Source organism: Schistocerca serialis, chromosome 12, assembly GCF_023864345.2.
Source record: "Schistocerca serialis cubense isolate TAMUIC-IGC-003099 chromosome 12, iqSchSeri2.2, whole genome shotgun sequence".
NCBI classification, from domain to species: domain Eukaryota; kingdom Metazoa; phylum Arthropoda; class Insecta; order Orthoptera; family Acrididae; genus Schistocerca; species Schistocerca serialis.
This window is the reverse complement of record NC_064649.1, coordinates 73,764,709-73,782,158: the sequence shown is the minus strand read 5'-3', so window position 1 is coordinate 73,782,158 and position 17,450 is coordinate 73,764,709.

Below are 17,450 nucleotides of genomic sequence, written 5' to 3'. Positions count from 1 at the left end.
AAGTCATCCCGCAAGGAGGAAATCGTAAAGCGTCTGTTTTCTCTCACCTTATTGTCCACTTCCTGCACCAAACTTTCATTAACGACTGAAGGACGCCCACTCCGTAGTTCGTCATGCACATTTGTGCGGCCATCTTTAAATGCTCTCACCCATTTTCTTACCATTCCATCACTCATAATGTTTTCTCCGTAAACTGCACAGATCTCATGATGAATATCGATCACTTTTAGGCCTTTAGCGCTAAGAAATCTTATAACAGCCCGTACTTCACAGTCGGCGGGACTCAAGATTATCGGAGGCATCTTAAACACTCAGTACACAACGTAAACAAGGAAGAATCAGACTGTAATGGCGTCAGTGCGTAGTTAAAGGTAAAGGCTTTCATGTCAAAATAAAATTATCGAGGTATCTTAGAATGTCTTTTTTTAAATTTCAAAACGGTACTTACTTAAAAAAAAAAAAACACGCCTCGTACATCGTGTCTCCGCGAAATGTTTGGCCCTGAAGCAATGTTGTGACGATGTGGTGGCACTTAACCAAACTTGGTCAGAAAGCGTCTTTGAAGAACAATACAGTGCGCACCATTTTCAATACTAATGCAAGCAGCAAACTATATCGGCGACTTTTCATTGTTTCATTGTTGCCAACTTAAAACTGTGAGACATATCCTTTGAGTCTATATGTCTATTCCTGAAATAAAGGCTTTAAAGCTATTTTGAGGTTCTTGTTAATTCAGATCACTCCACTGCATGACTACCACAGTGGCCACTGGTACAGCAACCGTAATCGATCTTTACAACATTACTGTTTTCCGCGTTGCTTCAAGGGGATGTAATGAAGCATTGACAGAGGCTCTCTGGCTGTTACCTCACTGTTCTACGGGATTCTTAATTACGTTCGACGCGTTGGTTGCCATTAGCAACAATTTTTACCGGTAACCTCAGCTATGGGGCAATATTTTACGAGTCGGAATTCATATGGTTCACCACCCCTGAAACAGAAATCTGGCCTGTGTTTCATAGTCCAGTCTACGTATATCTTCCTCCTCTTATTTTTAATTTCTTCATTTTTATTGCCTTTAAGCGCAATTTATACTTACAAAAAATGGTTCAAATGGCTCTGAGCACTATGGGACTTAACTTCTGAGGTCATCAGTCCCCTAGAACTTAGAACTACTTAAACCAAACTAAACTAAGGACATCACACACATCCATGCCCGAGGCAGGATTCGGACCTGCGACCGTAGCGGTCGCGCGATTCCAGACTGCGGCGCCTAGAACCGCTCGGCCACCGCAGCCGGCAATTTATACTTACACCAGTTTGTAACTTCCGCAGATTGTCTAATGATTACAGGCGAAACGCGTCACATATGCAGATTAAATAAACCTATCTTGTGCAACCAAGACTGATTTTCTCTTCTGTTGTTAATTCTTCAGTTACAGAATTTTATGGTGAATAAAATCACTTAAATTTTTGAAACTAACTGCGTAGCGCGTGTACTGTTAAACCATACTTCGCCGATTGTGGACGACATTCTACTTCGGAATGGCGGTCCCTTTACTGTGGAACACGTGATATCCGCAAATGAATAGAATTTCTTTAATGTCTTGACAACTCTCCCCATTTCGAAAACGAAATTTTTTGTTAGTTGCCAATAACTTCTATTTCGGGAAGTGATCAACGTGTAGCTTGTTTTTGGTAATACATCTTAATTTGAGTTCACTTACTGTTTGTTATTATGTAGTAAAGGTTTTGTAAAATGAAGAATCTGCGGAACAGTTGCTATATCCACAATCCGTTGTGTACACGGCCTATTTCGGAATACTTGAAGTTCCATCATCTGGTATAAAAAATTAAATCACTTAACCATTTGAGGTCATCCTCACCCCAATGTTCTCATGTAACCAAAGATTCCTTGTCAAGAGGATAAAAGGGACGTAAACCCCATAAAAATCGTTCCCCGTGCTCCGCGACCGGGAACACAAACAGACAAACTGTAGAGGAATAAGACATAAACTATTAAATATAATATTGATAATATTTTCTTGATTGCAGTTTTTAAAATATGAATAGAGCATTTGTTCCTAAGCAGATCAAAATGTTGTAGCTTAGTACAGTTTTTTTTCATTTTGAAAAACTTTACTTTCCTCAAGTAATTTTAATTTCATAAGAAGACTGCAGTGAAAGCAGAACTGAAAGGAATGCTAAAGCGTGAAAAGTGTTCCACGGTACACTTCCACGCTACTTTATAAGAAATAGGTAATTTTTCCGGATAAGTGTTTATGATGTCATATTTTCTGAACGAGAAGAAATAAAAATTTTGAGGTTTGCCGATGACATTGCAATTTTGTCAGAGACAGCAAAGGGCCTGGAAGAGCAGTTGAACGGACAGTGTCTTGAAAGGAGGATATAAGATGAACATTAACAAAAGCAAGCCGGCCGGAGTGGCCGAGAGGTTCTAGGCGCTACAGTCTGGATCGCAACGGTCGCAGGTTCGAATCCTGCCTCGGGCATGGATGTGTGTGATGTCCTTAGGTTAGTTAGGTTTAAGTAGTTCTAAGTTCTAGGGGACTGATGGCCTCAGAAGTTAAGTCCTATAGTGCTCAGAGCGATTTTTTGAACAAAAGCAAAACGAGGATTATGGAATGTAGTCCAATTACAGCAGGTAATGCTGAAGGAATTAGATTAGGAAATGTGACGCTTGAAGTGGTAGATGAGTTTTACTATTTGGGGAGCAAAATAACTGATGATGGTCGAAGTAGAGAGGATATAAATTGTAGACTGGCAATGGCAAGGAAGGCGTTTCTGAAGAAGAGAAATTTGTTAACGTCGAGTATAGATTTAAGTGTCGGGAAGTCGTTTCTGAGAGTATTTGTATGGAGTGTAGCCATGTATGGAAGTGAAATATGGACGATAAATAGTTTGGACAAGAAGAGAATAGAAGCTTTCGAAATGTGGTGCTACAGAAGAATGCTGAAGATTAGATGGGTACATCACATAATGAGGAGGTATTTAATAGAATTGAGGAGAAGAGGGATTTGTGGCATAACTTGACTAGAAGAAGGTATGGGTTGGTAGGTCATGTTCTGAGGCATCAAGGGATCACCAATTTACTATTTGAGGGCAGCGTGGAGGGTAAAAATCATAGAGGGAGACCAACAGATGAATACACTAAGCCGATTCAGAAGGATGTGGGGTGCAGCAGGTACTGGGAGATGAAGAGGCATGCACGGGATAGAGTAGCATGGAGAGCTGCACCAAACCAGTGTCTGGACTGATGCCACAACAACATTTCTGGACTATGTGTCAAATGGTTCAAATGGCTCTGGGCACTATGGGAATTAACATCTGAGGTCACCAGTCCCGTAGAACTTAGAACTAATTAAACCTAACTAACCTAAGGACATCACACACACCCATGCCCGAGGCAGAATTCGAACCTGCGACCGTAGCGGTCGCTCGGCTCTAGACTGTAGCGCCTAGAACCGAACGGCCACTCCGGCCGGCTACTATGTGTCGTGGAATGATATAATTTTGCAGGTACATTCAGCGGTATATGTGGATACAGTCTGAGAAATGTGTTGCGAGTAGAATTGGTAGTAAAGAAGTAATAAATTAAATTGACATTCTTGATACTGAAGTTTTAGTGCTTGAACATCGAAAACGTAGTATGTAATAATTTTTTTCCTTCCCTTACTGTGCGGACAGTGACACTAATAAAAGGTTCACCAAAATCTTTGAAATTATGCGCAAATTTTGTTGAAAGTCACTGGGAGCTCACGTTCTGATACACCCGCTGAATACACTGATAAGCCACAACGTTATGACCTCCCGCTTTGTAGCTTATTTGTCCGTCTTTGGACCGAAACACATCACTGAATCCACGTATCATGGACCCGACAGGTTGTTGGTAGGTGGGTGGAGCCATGTGGCATCAGAAGTCTACGGACAGGTCACGTAATTCGCATAAATAACAGGCACTCTATAGTGACCAAGATAGATTCCATAGGATTTACATCAGGCGGATTTGGTCGCCGAGACTTCACTATAATGCTTCACAAACCACTGTAACACGGTTCTGGCTCCGATACACGGACAATTATGCTACTGAAATATCACATCGCTGTAGGGGAAGACATCAAGCATGAAGGCATGCAGGTGCTTCGCAGCTGTCAGCGTGTCTTCGATTACTACTACAGGTCCCATGCAAGCGCAGGAGAATGTCACCCATAGCCCCCGTCCGTGGCCCGCTGCACGTTTCGACGGATGAGTGGATGATTTGAGGGAGGAGACCAAACAGCGAGGTCATCGGTCCCATGCCATTTCAAAGGAGCCATCGCGGCATTTGCCTGAAGCGATTTAAGGAAATCATGGAAAACCTAAATCATGATGGCCTGACGCTGGCTTGAACCGTCGTCCTCCCGAATGCGAGTCCAGTGTGCTAACCACTGCGCCACCTCGGTCCGTGCACTGGCATCTCGATAACGGCTTTTATGGAGACGGGCCGTCGAACTAGTATAGCATAGATGTGATACACCCGAAAAGCAGACATGGTTCCACTGATCGATGGTGGAATCCCGATAGTCCCGTGCACACTTAATTAATAACTGACAATGTCGTTGGGCCGAGATGTGAACACGGATGGGAGGTCAGGTGCGGAGCTCCGTGTTCAACAATATTCGATGAACGCCGTGCTCCAAAAAAACTACTGGGTGAACCAGAATTGTGCAAAGATGTCACAGATCACCATCTATCCTACTTTACAGAGCAGGCAAGCCTCCGAACCCCATATTTTGTGAAGGGTCGTGGACGTTCAATCATATAGCGCCTAGAGGTAGTTTCATTGTCCTCATACTTCTTTCCGTAGATGCTCACTAAAATAGCACTCGAAGATTCGCCCAGTTTTTGAGACACTCGCTCACAGGCTTTGCAAAAGAATAGTCTGTCCTTTGATAAAGTCGCTTATCTCAGTGTGTATGTCATTTGCAGCCCATATCATGTTCCCTAGCGTGGTCCCCCTTATGTCTTTTTTGCGCTTACGTACTTTTGTTACCGCGTCACGTGCTCGCAACGCCGCAAGGCGGCATTCAGCTTCACACTGGGCAGCGCTAATAATGTTTTGTCTTATCAGTGTATTGTCTGCGTAACTTTCACGCCTGGAGTTATCCAGCCTAAAAACGTATATACAGTTTCTAACTTTAATAACTGAGATATTACGGCCGGTCGCTGTGGCCGAGCGGTTCTAGAGGCATCAGTCCGGAACCACGCTGCTACTATGGTCGCAGATTCGAATCCTGCCTCGGACGTGGATGCGTGTAATGTCCTTTGGTTAGTCAAGTTTAAGTAGTTCTAAGCCTAGGGGATTGATGACCTCAGATCGTAAGCCCCATAGCGCTTAGAGCCATTTGAACCATTTTGAGATATTGTATCATACGTTTCACGTAGCACTATCTCTCTTAATGTACGGATTATGAAAGCATTTTACATCTTCAAATTCAGTCAATAATAATAATTTAATGTGACTCAGTGACCTGATGGAATTGCCTACGTTTGATATTGATGTTCAAACGTTAGGTGAGTGATGCAGATGAGATTGCAGTAGAAATAATATGGCTAGACATTGGCATTCATGGCAGAGAAAGCTACTTGTGTGTTAACAAAGTTTTCTGCTCCCTACGTGGTTAATGGTGCAGAGTCACCAAACCATGGAACTGCTTTATTTTGCTGACCGTCCTCGAACCGCGTCATCAGCGTGACTGATTTCGATGTGTTTCCATCGAAGAGCTGGCCGCTACGAAAACTTGGGCGGAATAACAGTCTTATCCATTATAATAAATTAAAATATACACGAAATAATAGTTACTGGCGTATCTGCCATGGATACTCCACAAATCAAGCACCCCAGTAGTGAGAAACAAGTGGACTCATTGAAATACAGCACCCAGAGGTAAGAGGCGAAGGGACTCAGCGAAATACAACACCCAGCAGTGAAAGACAAAGGTAATCACAAAGTCAAGCACCACAGTCATGAGAGGCAAGTGGACTCATCGAAATACATCACACAATGCTGAAACGCAAAGGGGTCACCGAAATACAACACCCAGCGGTGAGAGACAAAGGTAATCACAAAATCAAGCTCCACAGTCGTTAGAGGCAAGTGGACTCATCGAAATACAGCACACAATGTTGAGAGGCAAAGGGGGTAACCGAACTGCAACACTCTATGGTGAGAGGCAAAGGGACTCATCAAAATCGAGCACCACAGTCGTGAGTCGCAAGTGGACTCATCGAAATACAGCACCCAATGGTGAGAGGCAAAGGTGGTCACCAACTACAACACCCAATGGTGAGAGGCAAAGGGACTCATCAAAATCGAGCACCACAGTCGTGAGTCGCAAGTGGACTCACCGAAATACGGCACACCAATGGTGAGAGGCAAAGAGGGTCACCGAACTGCCAATGGTGAGAGGCAAAGGGACTCATCAAAATCGAGCACGACAGTCGTGAGTCGCAAGTGGACTCATCGAAATACAGCACCCAATGGTGAGAGGCAAAGGTGGTCACCAACTACAACACCCAATGGTGACAGGCATGGGGGCTCACCAAAATCGTGCACACCAATTGCGAGAGGCAAGGGCACTGACCAAAGCAAGAAAATTATTATATCCACGTCATTGTTCCTGGATAATGCTATTTTTAAGCACAAATTGAAAGGGCAAACCATATTGTACTGTACAGTAAAATTTGCTACACCAAAAGAATTTGAAACATAAATATCAACCGTTACCACGCAAATGTTTCCGTTTACATGGTAAATGAAATGACGAATCACATGCATGGTTTCTTCACTGCAAAAACATTCACTCTTGATATTCGTCGATTACAGTGCCTTCTAAAACGAATGATAAACAATGGTTTGCGTGCACTTTAAGTATTTTGTGACGTAGAATCTGAATAGGCAATAAAAATAGGTGGTGCTCATATGAAAATACAAAGTTGACACCATCCACACAAGACGGGCGGTCAGGAAGTTTTCACACATGTCCCCTTTATTAATATTACCTTTTCACCTGCAGCTTTTTTTTCCGTACGATGTATCGTTTTCGCGATACTTGGTGGAAACAAACACTCTGCGTAAACAATTATACTAAAGAGCCAAATAAACTTCTACACCTACATAATGTCGTATAGGGTCCCCGCGAGCACACAGAAGTGCCGCAACGTGGCGTGGCATAGACTCGGCTAATGTCTGACGATGTGCTGGAGGGAACTAACACCATGAATCCTGCAGGGCTGTCCATAAATCCGTAAGAGTGCGAGGGGGTGTTCATGTCTGGGGGGTTTGGTGGCTAGCGGAAGTGTTTAAACCCAGACGAGTGTTCCTGGTGCCGCTCTCTAGGAATTCTGGATATGTGGGGTGTCGCATTTTCCTGCTGGAACTGCCCATGCCCGTTGGAATGTACAATGGACATGAATGGATGTAGGTGATCAGACAGGATGCTTACTTACGTGTCACCTGTCAGAGTCGCATCTGGGCGTATCAGAGGTGTCTTATCACTCGAACTGCACACGCCCCACACCAATGCAGAGCCTCCAGCTGCTTGAACAGTCCCTTGCTGATAAGAAGGGTCCATGGATTCGCAAGATTGCCTCCATACCCGTACACGTCCATCTGCTCCATACAATTTGAAACGAGACTCGTCCGACCAGGCAACATGTTTCCTGTCATCAACAGTCCGATGTTGACGGGCCCAGGCGATGCGTAAAGCTTTGTATCGTACAGTCATCGCGTGGTACAAGGGCGGGCCTTCGGCTCCGAAAGCCAATATCCATCTTTCAAACGGCTCTGAGCACTATGGGACTTAACATCTGAGGTCATCAGTCCCCTAGAACTTGGAACTACTTAAACCAAACCAACCTAAGGACATCACACTCATCCACGCCCGAGGCAGGATTCGAACCAACAACTGTAACGATTGCGCGGGTCCAGACTGAAGCGCCTAGAACTGCTCGGCCACCACGGCCGGCTATCCATATTTCGTTGAATGGTTTACTCGCTGACACTTGTTGATCGCCCAGCATTGAAATCTGCAGCAACTTGCGGAAGGGTCGCAGTTCTGTCACGCTGAACGATTCTCTTCCGTCGTCGTTTGTCCCGTTCTTGCATTATCTTTTTCCGGCCGCCACGATGTCGGAGATCTGATGTTTTACAGGATTCCTGATATTGATTCGTGAAATGGTCATGCACGAAAATTCCCATTTCATCACTACCGCGGAGATGCTGTGTCCCAACGCTTATACGCCGACTATAACACCGCGTTCAGACTCACTTAAATCTTGATAACCTGCCATTGTAGCAGCAGTAACCGATATAACAACTGCTCCACTTCTTGTCTTATATAGGCGGTGCCTGTCGCAGCGCCGTATTCTGCCTGTTTACATGTCTCTGTATTTGAATACGCAAGCCTAAACCAGTTTATTTGGCGCTTCAGTGCAGGATAAAGCCATTTCACTGTACTGCACTTACATGAAATGAAATGTACGTGTTTGACTTGTTTCCACATCACAAACTCCACCCTCCGAGGAAGCCATGGAAACGAATAACATAACGTACACTACTGGCCATTAAAATTACTACACCAAGAAGAAATGCACATGATAAACGGGCATTCATTGAACAAATATATTATACTAGAACTGACATGTGATTACATTTTCAAGAAATTTGGGTGCATAGACCCTGAGAAATCAGTACCCAGAACAACCACCTCTGGGTCGTAATAAAGGCCTTGATACGCCTGGGCATTGAGTCAAACAAAGCTTGGATGGCGTGTACAGGTACAGCTGCCCATACAGCTTCAACACGATACCACAGTTCATCAAGAGTAGTGACTGGCGTATTGTGACGAGCCAGTTGCTCGGCCATCATTTTCAATTGGTGAGAGGTCTGGAGAATGTGCTGGCCAGGGCAGCAGTCGAACATTTTCTGTATCCAGAAAGACCCGTGCAGGACCTGCAACATGCGGTCGTGCATTATCCTGCTGAAACGTAGGGTTTCGTAGGGATCGAATGACGGGTAGAGCCACGGGTCGTAACACATCTGAAATGTAACGTCCACTGTTCAAAGTGCCGTCAATGCGAACAAGAGGTGACCGAGACGTGTAATCAATGGCACCCATACCATAACGCCGGGTGATACGCCAGTATGGCGATGACGAATACACACTTCCAGCGTGCGTTCACCGCGATGTCGCCAAACAGGGATGCGACCATCATGATGCTGTAAACAGAATCTCGATTCATCCGAAAAAATGACGTTTTGCCATTCGTGCACCCAGGTTCGTCGTTGAGTACACCATCGCAGGCGCTCCTGTCTGTGATGCAGCGTCAAGGGTAAACGCTGCCACGGTCTCCGAGCTGTTAGTCCATGCTGGTGCAAACGTCGTCGAACTGTTCGTGCAGATGGTTTGTGTCTTGCAAACGTCCGCATCTGTTAACTCAGGGATCGAGACGTGGTTGCACGATCCGTTAGCCGGCCGGAGTGGCCGAGCGGTCCTAGACGCTACAGTCTGGAACCACGCGACCACAACGGCCGCAGGTTCGAATCCTCCCTCGGGCATGGATGTGTGTGATGTCCTTAGGTTAGTTAGATTTAAGTAGTTCTATGTTCTAGAGGACTGATGACCACAGCAGTTAAGTCCCATAGTGGTCAGAGCCATTTGAACCATTTTTGAACCACGATCCGTTACAGCCACGCGGATAAGATGACTGTCATCTCGACTGCTAGTGATACGAGGCCGTTGGGATCCAGCACGACGTTCCGTATTACCCTCCTGAACCCACCGATTCCATATTCTGCTAATAGTCATTGGATCTCGACCAACGCGAGCAGCAATGTCGCGATACGATAAACCGCAATCGCGATAGGCTACAATCCGACCTTTATCAAAGTCGGAAACGTGATGGTACGCATTTCTCCTCCTTACACGAGGCACCACAACAACGTTTCACCAGGCAACGCCGGTCAACTGCTGTTTGTGTATGAGAACTCGGTTGGAAACTTTCCTCATGTGAGCACGTTGTAGGTGTCTCCACCGGCGCCATCTTTGTGTGAATGCTCTGAAAAGCTAGTCATTTGCATATCACAGCATCTTATTCCTGTCGGTTAAGTTTCGAGTCTGTAGCACGTCATCTTCTTGGTGTAGCAATTTTAATTACCAGTAGTGTAATTTTCATTATCTGCCCAATGTTCATTAAAATGAGTTTCCTTCGCGATGGTGGGAGAGTATGTGACGGGTTACTTATCAGGGCAAAGCAGCGCCGACATTTCTCGTACTGTTTTGGTGACTCGAGGACGCTTTTAGAGGACGCCCAGATAAAAGAGAATTGTCCCCGGACTGTGGCAGGTTGACGGGCGTATTTCACGCCTCGTGGAGGCGGGGCGCCTGCAGACGCTCAGGAGCCAGTGGGAGACGAGCAGAGACAGTCGCTGCTGGCGTCTGGCGCGCCACTCACAGAGCAGCACTGATTAATGGCGCCACAACGTGTGACTCTTCACACTGCGCGGCAGAGAGAACAGGGTGCGTGTGTGATGTGCGGGGAGCCGGCAGCTGTTGGTCTTGGAGCGCGCTGCGACGTCTTGGGAGCACTGTGTTTGCGGACAAGGATCACGTTTCGGCGGCGCTTTCTAAAATATTTACGTCACTGCCGCAAATAATAGCAGTCTCTCAGATGAAGAACTCAAAGAAAGCTGTCAGTCAGCTCTGATTTCTTTTCGTGTTTGTCCGACACGTGAAGGTCTACCAGTATGCACGAACCCACATTTTTTTGTTGTTCTGTAGAACAAACGCCGTTGTCTTTGAAATGCCTGGGCTAACAGGACCGAGCGGATTAGGTTCGGGAAAGGTGCCAAAATGAGTTCCTGTTAGTTGCAGTCAACATACATACTTTATTTATCAACACAGAATATTACATAAAGTATGTGAAACACGCAAAACTTTAATCGACCTCCTTTGATTAGATCGGCTGAAGGCCACATTCAAAACCCAAGATGCAAGGCTTCACCCAAAAATATTTTCTAAATCTTCAGTCAAATCGGCTGAAGCCCTTAGCATTTTAATTTTAACGGAACTAGGCTGGAGGTCGCATATCAAGCAATAAGAGGAATTTCAATCGAAAAGCAGAAGGCCTTATCTTAAAACATTTCATGCAAATTGGGCGGAAGGCCCCATTCAAAAGCATAACAGTCTTATGTCTTAAGGGTAAGAGAAGAAGATTAATTTAAGAGCTATTAATCTCGGCTGAAAGCCACATATCAACAAATATCTTTAACGGCATTAGGCCTCGAAAGAGTTTTAATCTAAAAGGCAGAAGGCCTTATCTTCAAACCTCTCCAGTAAAATTCAGCTGAAGGCCCAATGTTGTTGTTGTTGGGGTCTTCAGTCCTGAGACTGGTTTGATGCAGCTCTCCATGCTACTCTATCCTGTGCAAGCTTCTTCATCTCCCAGTACCTACTGCAACCTGCGTCCTTCTGAATCTGTATAGTGTATTCATCTCTTCATCTCCCTCTACGATTTACACCCTCCACGCTGCCCTCCAATACTGAATTGGTAATCCCTTGATGGCTCAGAATATTCCCCCCCCCCCCCCCCCCCAACCGATCCCTTCTTCTAGTCAAGTTGTGCCACAAATTTCTCTCCAATTCTGTTCATTACCTCCTCATTAGTTACGTGATCTACCCATCTAATCTTCAGCATTGTTCTGTAGCACCACATTTCGAAAGCTTCTATTCTCTTCTTGTCCAAACTATTTATCGTGCACGTTTCACTTCCATACATGGCTATACTCCATACAACTACTTTCAGAAACGACTTCCTGACACTTAAATCTATACTCGATGTTCACAAATTTCTCTTTGTCACAAACGCTTTCCTTGCCATTGCCAGTCTACATTTTATATCCTCTCTACGTCGACCATCATCAGTTATTTTACTCTCCAAATAGCAAAACTCCATCATTAATTATTTTGCTCCCCAAATAGCAAAACTCATTTACTACTTTAAGTGTCTCATTTCCTAATCTAATTCCCTCAGCATCACCCGACTTAATTCCATTACATTCCATTATCCTTATTTTGCTTTTGTTGATGTTCATCTTATACCCTCCTTTCAAGACACTGTCCATTCCTTTCAGCTGCTCTTCCAGGTCCTTTGCTGTCTCTGACAGAATTACAATGTCATCAACGAACCTCAAAGTTTTTATTTCTTCTCCATCGATTTTAATTCCTACTCCAAATTTTTCTTCTGTGTTCTTTACTGCTTGCTCAGTATACAGATTGAATAGCATCGGGGAGAGGCTACAACCCTGTCTCACTCCCTTCCCAACCACTGCTTCCCTTTCATATCCCTCGACTCTTATAACTCCCATCTGGTTTCTGTACGAAATGTCTAGAGACGACACGGGCTGCGAATGGGGAAATCTACTGACACAGGCAGCTCTGACATAGGTGAGATTATTAATACCCAGAGCTTGTGGTCGAGTATATCGTAGTTGCTCGAATGCTCGATGCTACTGTAGTGAGCATCTACGGACAGTGGTAGAACGACAGTGAAACTACTACTGGGCGATAAGTGATTGGTTCGGAAGCTTGAATGCTCTGCAAAGTAGGATAGATAGCAATCTGTGGTATCTCTGCTGAAAGAGCACAATGCTGGTTCGCGCACAAGTGTTTCGAGCCAATAGCGTTCGTAGTACATTGTTGAACATGGGTTTCCGCAGCAGACGACACTTAACTGTTCACATGTAGGTCCTACAACATCGTCAGTCACCACTGCAATTGGCACGATACTGTCAATATTGAATCGCGAATCAATGAAAACGCTTCGCCTCGTCGGATGAGTCACATTTATGCTACATCAGATCGATGGTCATCTCCACAAACTCCATCACCCACGTGAACGGCGAAATGTGCAGCACGTCACGGACGCAGGCTGGTAGGAGCAATATTACGCTATGGGAGACAATCTGCTGTGTTTGCATGGGACCTGTGACACGCTGACAGCTGTGGACTGCTTGACCCCCTTCATGCTTGATGTCTTCTCTGCCGGTGATGTCATTCTCCAGTAGGATAATAGTCTCAAAGCCAGAACCAAGCTACAGTCGTTTGAGGAGCATGAGAGAGCACTCTTGTTGACGTCTTGGCCACGAAATTTGCTTGATGTGAATCCAGTCGAACCCACTGGGATTGATATTACGCGCGTATACAAATCACTGGCACCTACATCTACATCTGCATCTGCATCGTTACTCTGCAGTTCTCACTTAAGTGCCTGGCAGAGGGTTTATCGAACCATTTTTGCCGGCTGGGGTGGCCGACCGGTTCTAGGTGCTACAGCATGGAACCGCGCGACCGCTACGGTCGCAGGTTCGAATCCTGCCTCGCGCATGGATGTGTGTGATGTCCTTAGGTTAGTTAGGTTTAAGTAGTTCTAAGTTCTAGGGGACTGATGACCTCAGAAGTTAAGTCCCATAGTACTCAGAGCCATTTGTACAATTTTTGAACCATTTTCATACTACTACTCTACCATTCCACTCTCGAATGGCGCCTGGGAAAAAGGAACACCTAAATATTTTCGTTCGGGCTCTGATGTCTCTTATTTTATTATGATGATCATTTCTCCCTACGTAGACGGGTATCAACAAAATATTTTAGCATTCGGAACAGAAAGTTGGTGATTGAAGTTTCGTAAATAGATCTCGCCGCAAAGAAAACCACCTCTGTTTCAGTGACTGCCACCCCAACTCGCGTAGTACATCAGTGACACTCTCACCCCTGTTGAGCGATAACATGAAACGAGCTGCACTTTTTCTATGTCCTCCGTCAATCCTATCTGGTAAGGATCCCATACCGCGCAGCAATATTGCATCACAGGACGGACAAGTGTAATGTAGGCTGTCTGTTTAGTGGGTTTGTCGCATCTTCTAAGTGTTCTGCCAACAAAGCGCAGTCTTTGTTTCGCCTTCCCCACAATATTATCTGTGTGGTCTTCCCAATTTAAGTTGCTCGTAATTGTAATTCCAAGGTATTTTGTCAAATTGACAGCCCTTAGATTTGTGCGATTTATCGTATACCCAAAATTTATCGAATTTCTTTTAGTACCCACGTGAATGACCTCGAACTTTTCTTTGGTACTGCCAATTGCCACTTTTCGCACCATACAGAAATTGTCTCTGGATCATTTTGTAATTGGAATTCATCGCCTGATGATTTTACTAGACGTTAAATTACAGCATCATATGCAAACAATCTAAGGGTGCTGCTCAGATTATCACCTAGATCATTTATGTAAATCTGGAACAGCAGAGGGCCTGTGACACTACCTTGCGGAACGCCAGATATCAATTCTGTTCTACTCGATGATTTACCGTCTATCACTACGAACTATGACCTCTCTGAGAGGAAATCGCGAATCCGGTGACACAACTGAGACGGTACTCCATATACACGCAATTTGATTAATAGTCGCTTGTGATGAGCGGTATCAGAAGCCTTCTGGAAATCTAGGAATATGGAATCGGTCTGAGATCCCTTGTCGACAGCACTCATTACTTCATGGGAATAAAGAGCTAGCTGTGTCGCACAAGAACGATATTTTCTGAATCTGTGTTGGCTATGTATCAGTAAGTCATTTTCTTCAAGGTGATTCATGATGTTCGAGTGCAGTATATGCTCCAAAATCCTACTGTAAATTGAGGTCAGTGATATGGGTCTGTAATTCAATGGGTTACTCCTATTTCGTTTCTTGAATATTGGTGTGACCTTTGCTACTTTCCAGTCTTTAGGAACAGACCTTTCATTACGTGAGCGGTTGTACATGATTGCTAAGAAAGGCGCTATTGTGTCTGCATACTCTGAAAGGAACCTGATTGGTATACCCCTGTTTTAGAAAATTGCACGACTTGTGTGCGGACATATGGTGCGATATATATAGGGTAGAAGTGGATATTTTGGTACAACTTGACTAGAAGAAGGGATCGGTTGGTGGGACATGTTCTGAGGCATCAAGGGATCACCAATTTAGTATAGAGAGGGGGGGGGGGGGAGGGAAGCGTGAAGGGTAAAAATAATACAGGGAGACCAAGCGATGATTACAATAAGCGTATTCAGAACAATGTAGGTTGCAGTAGTTACTCGAAGAGAAACATGGAGAGCTGCATCAAACCAGTATCTGGACTGAAGACCACAACAACATCTCCACACACCTACCAACTGTCGAATCCATGATAGGCAGAATCGGTAACCTACTACGTTCCAAAGATGGACAGATAGGTTATTAACAAGGTGGTCATAATGTTTTGCCTTGTCAGTGTGTATTGGTTCCACCTTCTTTCCATTCTTTGCTTAGTACTGGCTTCCCTTGTGAGCTCTTGATATACGTATGCTACACTACTGGCCATTGAAATTGCTACACCACTAAGATGACGTGGTACAGACGCGAAATTTAACCAACAGGAAGAAGATGCTGTGATATGCAAATGATTAGCTTTTCAGAGCATTCACACAAGGTTGGCGCCGGTGGCGACACCTACAACGTGCTGACATGAAGAAAGTTTCCAACCGATTTCTCACACACAAACAGCAGTTGACCGGCGTTGCCTGGTGAAACGTTGTTGTGATAGCTCGTGTAAGGAGGAGAAATGCGTATCATCACGTTTCCGACTTTGATAAAGGTAGGATTGTAGCCTATCACGATTGCTGTTTATCGTATCGCGACATTGCTGCTCGCGTTGGTCGAGATCCAATGACTGTTAGCAGAATATGGAATCGGTGGGTTCAGGAGGGTAATACGGAACGCCGTGCTGGATCCCAGCGGCCTCGTATCACTAACAGTAGAGATGACAGGCATCTTATCCGCATGGCTGTAACGCCTCCTGCAGCCACGTCTCGATCCCTGAGTCACAGATGGGGACGTTTGCAAGACAGCAACCATCTGCACGAACAGTTCGAAGACGTTGCAGCAGCATGGTCTATCACCTCGGAGACCGTGGCTGCGGTTACCCTTGACGCTGCATCACAGACAGGGGCGTCTGCGATGGTGTACTCAACGACGAACCTGGGTGCACGAATGGCAAAACGGTCATTTTTTCGGATGAATCCAGGTTCCGTTTACAGCGTCATGATGGTCGCATCCGTGTTTTTCGACATTGCGGTGAACGCACGTTGGAAGCGTGTATTCGTCATCGCCATACCGGCGTATCACCCGACGTGATGGTATGGGGTGCCATTGGTTACACGTCTCGGTCACTTCTTGTTCGCATTGACGGCACTTGGAACAGTGGACGTTACATTTCAGATGTATTACGACCCGTGGCTCTACCCTTCATTCGATCCCTGCAAAACCCTACAACAGGATAATGCACGACCGCATGTTGCGTGTCCTGTACGGGCCCTTCTGGATAAAGAAAATGTTCGACTGCTGCCCTGGCCAGCACATTCTCCAGATCTATCACCAATTGAAAATGTCTGGTCAATGGTGGCCGACCAACTGGCTCGTCACAATACGCCAGTCACTACTCTTGATGAACTGTGGTATAGTGTTGAAACTGCATGAGCAGCTGTACATGTACACGCCATCCAAGCTCTGACTCAATGACCAGGCGTTGTAAGGCCGTTATTGCGGTCAGAGGTGGATGTTCTGGGTACCGATTTCTCATGATCTATGCAGCCAAATTACGTAAAAATGTATTCACATGTCAGTTCTAGTATATTTGTCCAATGAATACCCGTTTATCATCTGCATTTCTTCTTGGTGTAGCAATTTTAATGGCCAGTTGTGTAGTATATTCGCAGATGTTGGCACCTCCCTCTTATCGGTGAGGTAGAGTACACTCCGGACCACGCCACTATAGAGCCTGCAGTGCAGTCCATTCAGTCCGGGAATCTCTCCTGTACCCAGCAGCTTTCCGTCTCGGCGGGAGGGCGGCTGCACCCACGCCGCCGCCCCCGCCGCCCGCACCGCCCCCACGGTCCCGGCCGTCCAGATCCGCCCCCACGCCTGCCGGGCAGCCAACCAGATTCCCGGGCCTCGCCCGCAGCGTCCCAGACGCCGTACCCTCGGAGCAGACGCCGCTGTGGCGTCTAGCGGCTCCCGGCGTCTTACGTTCGCCCGAGAAGAGCTGCCGTCCTGCTGTGCTGGGCCTCCATTAATCAATGCGTCTCGCAGCGGTGTCGCGGACGTTGTCGCAGCCGGCGGGACATGGCTACCACGCAAATAGTAGCGCGCGCGCACACACACACACACACACACACTCATACATATGCCGCTGGCAGGATCCGCCTAGACTTCTGGCGTCTCTGCTGCTCCTTTGTCCCACACATGTGGTTTTCATCTGCCTCGTTGCCTACACAAGATCTCCCTGGAGCAGTAATGAACAGTCTGGGTTATTACAG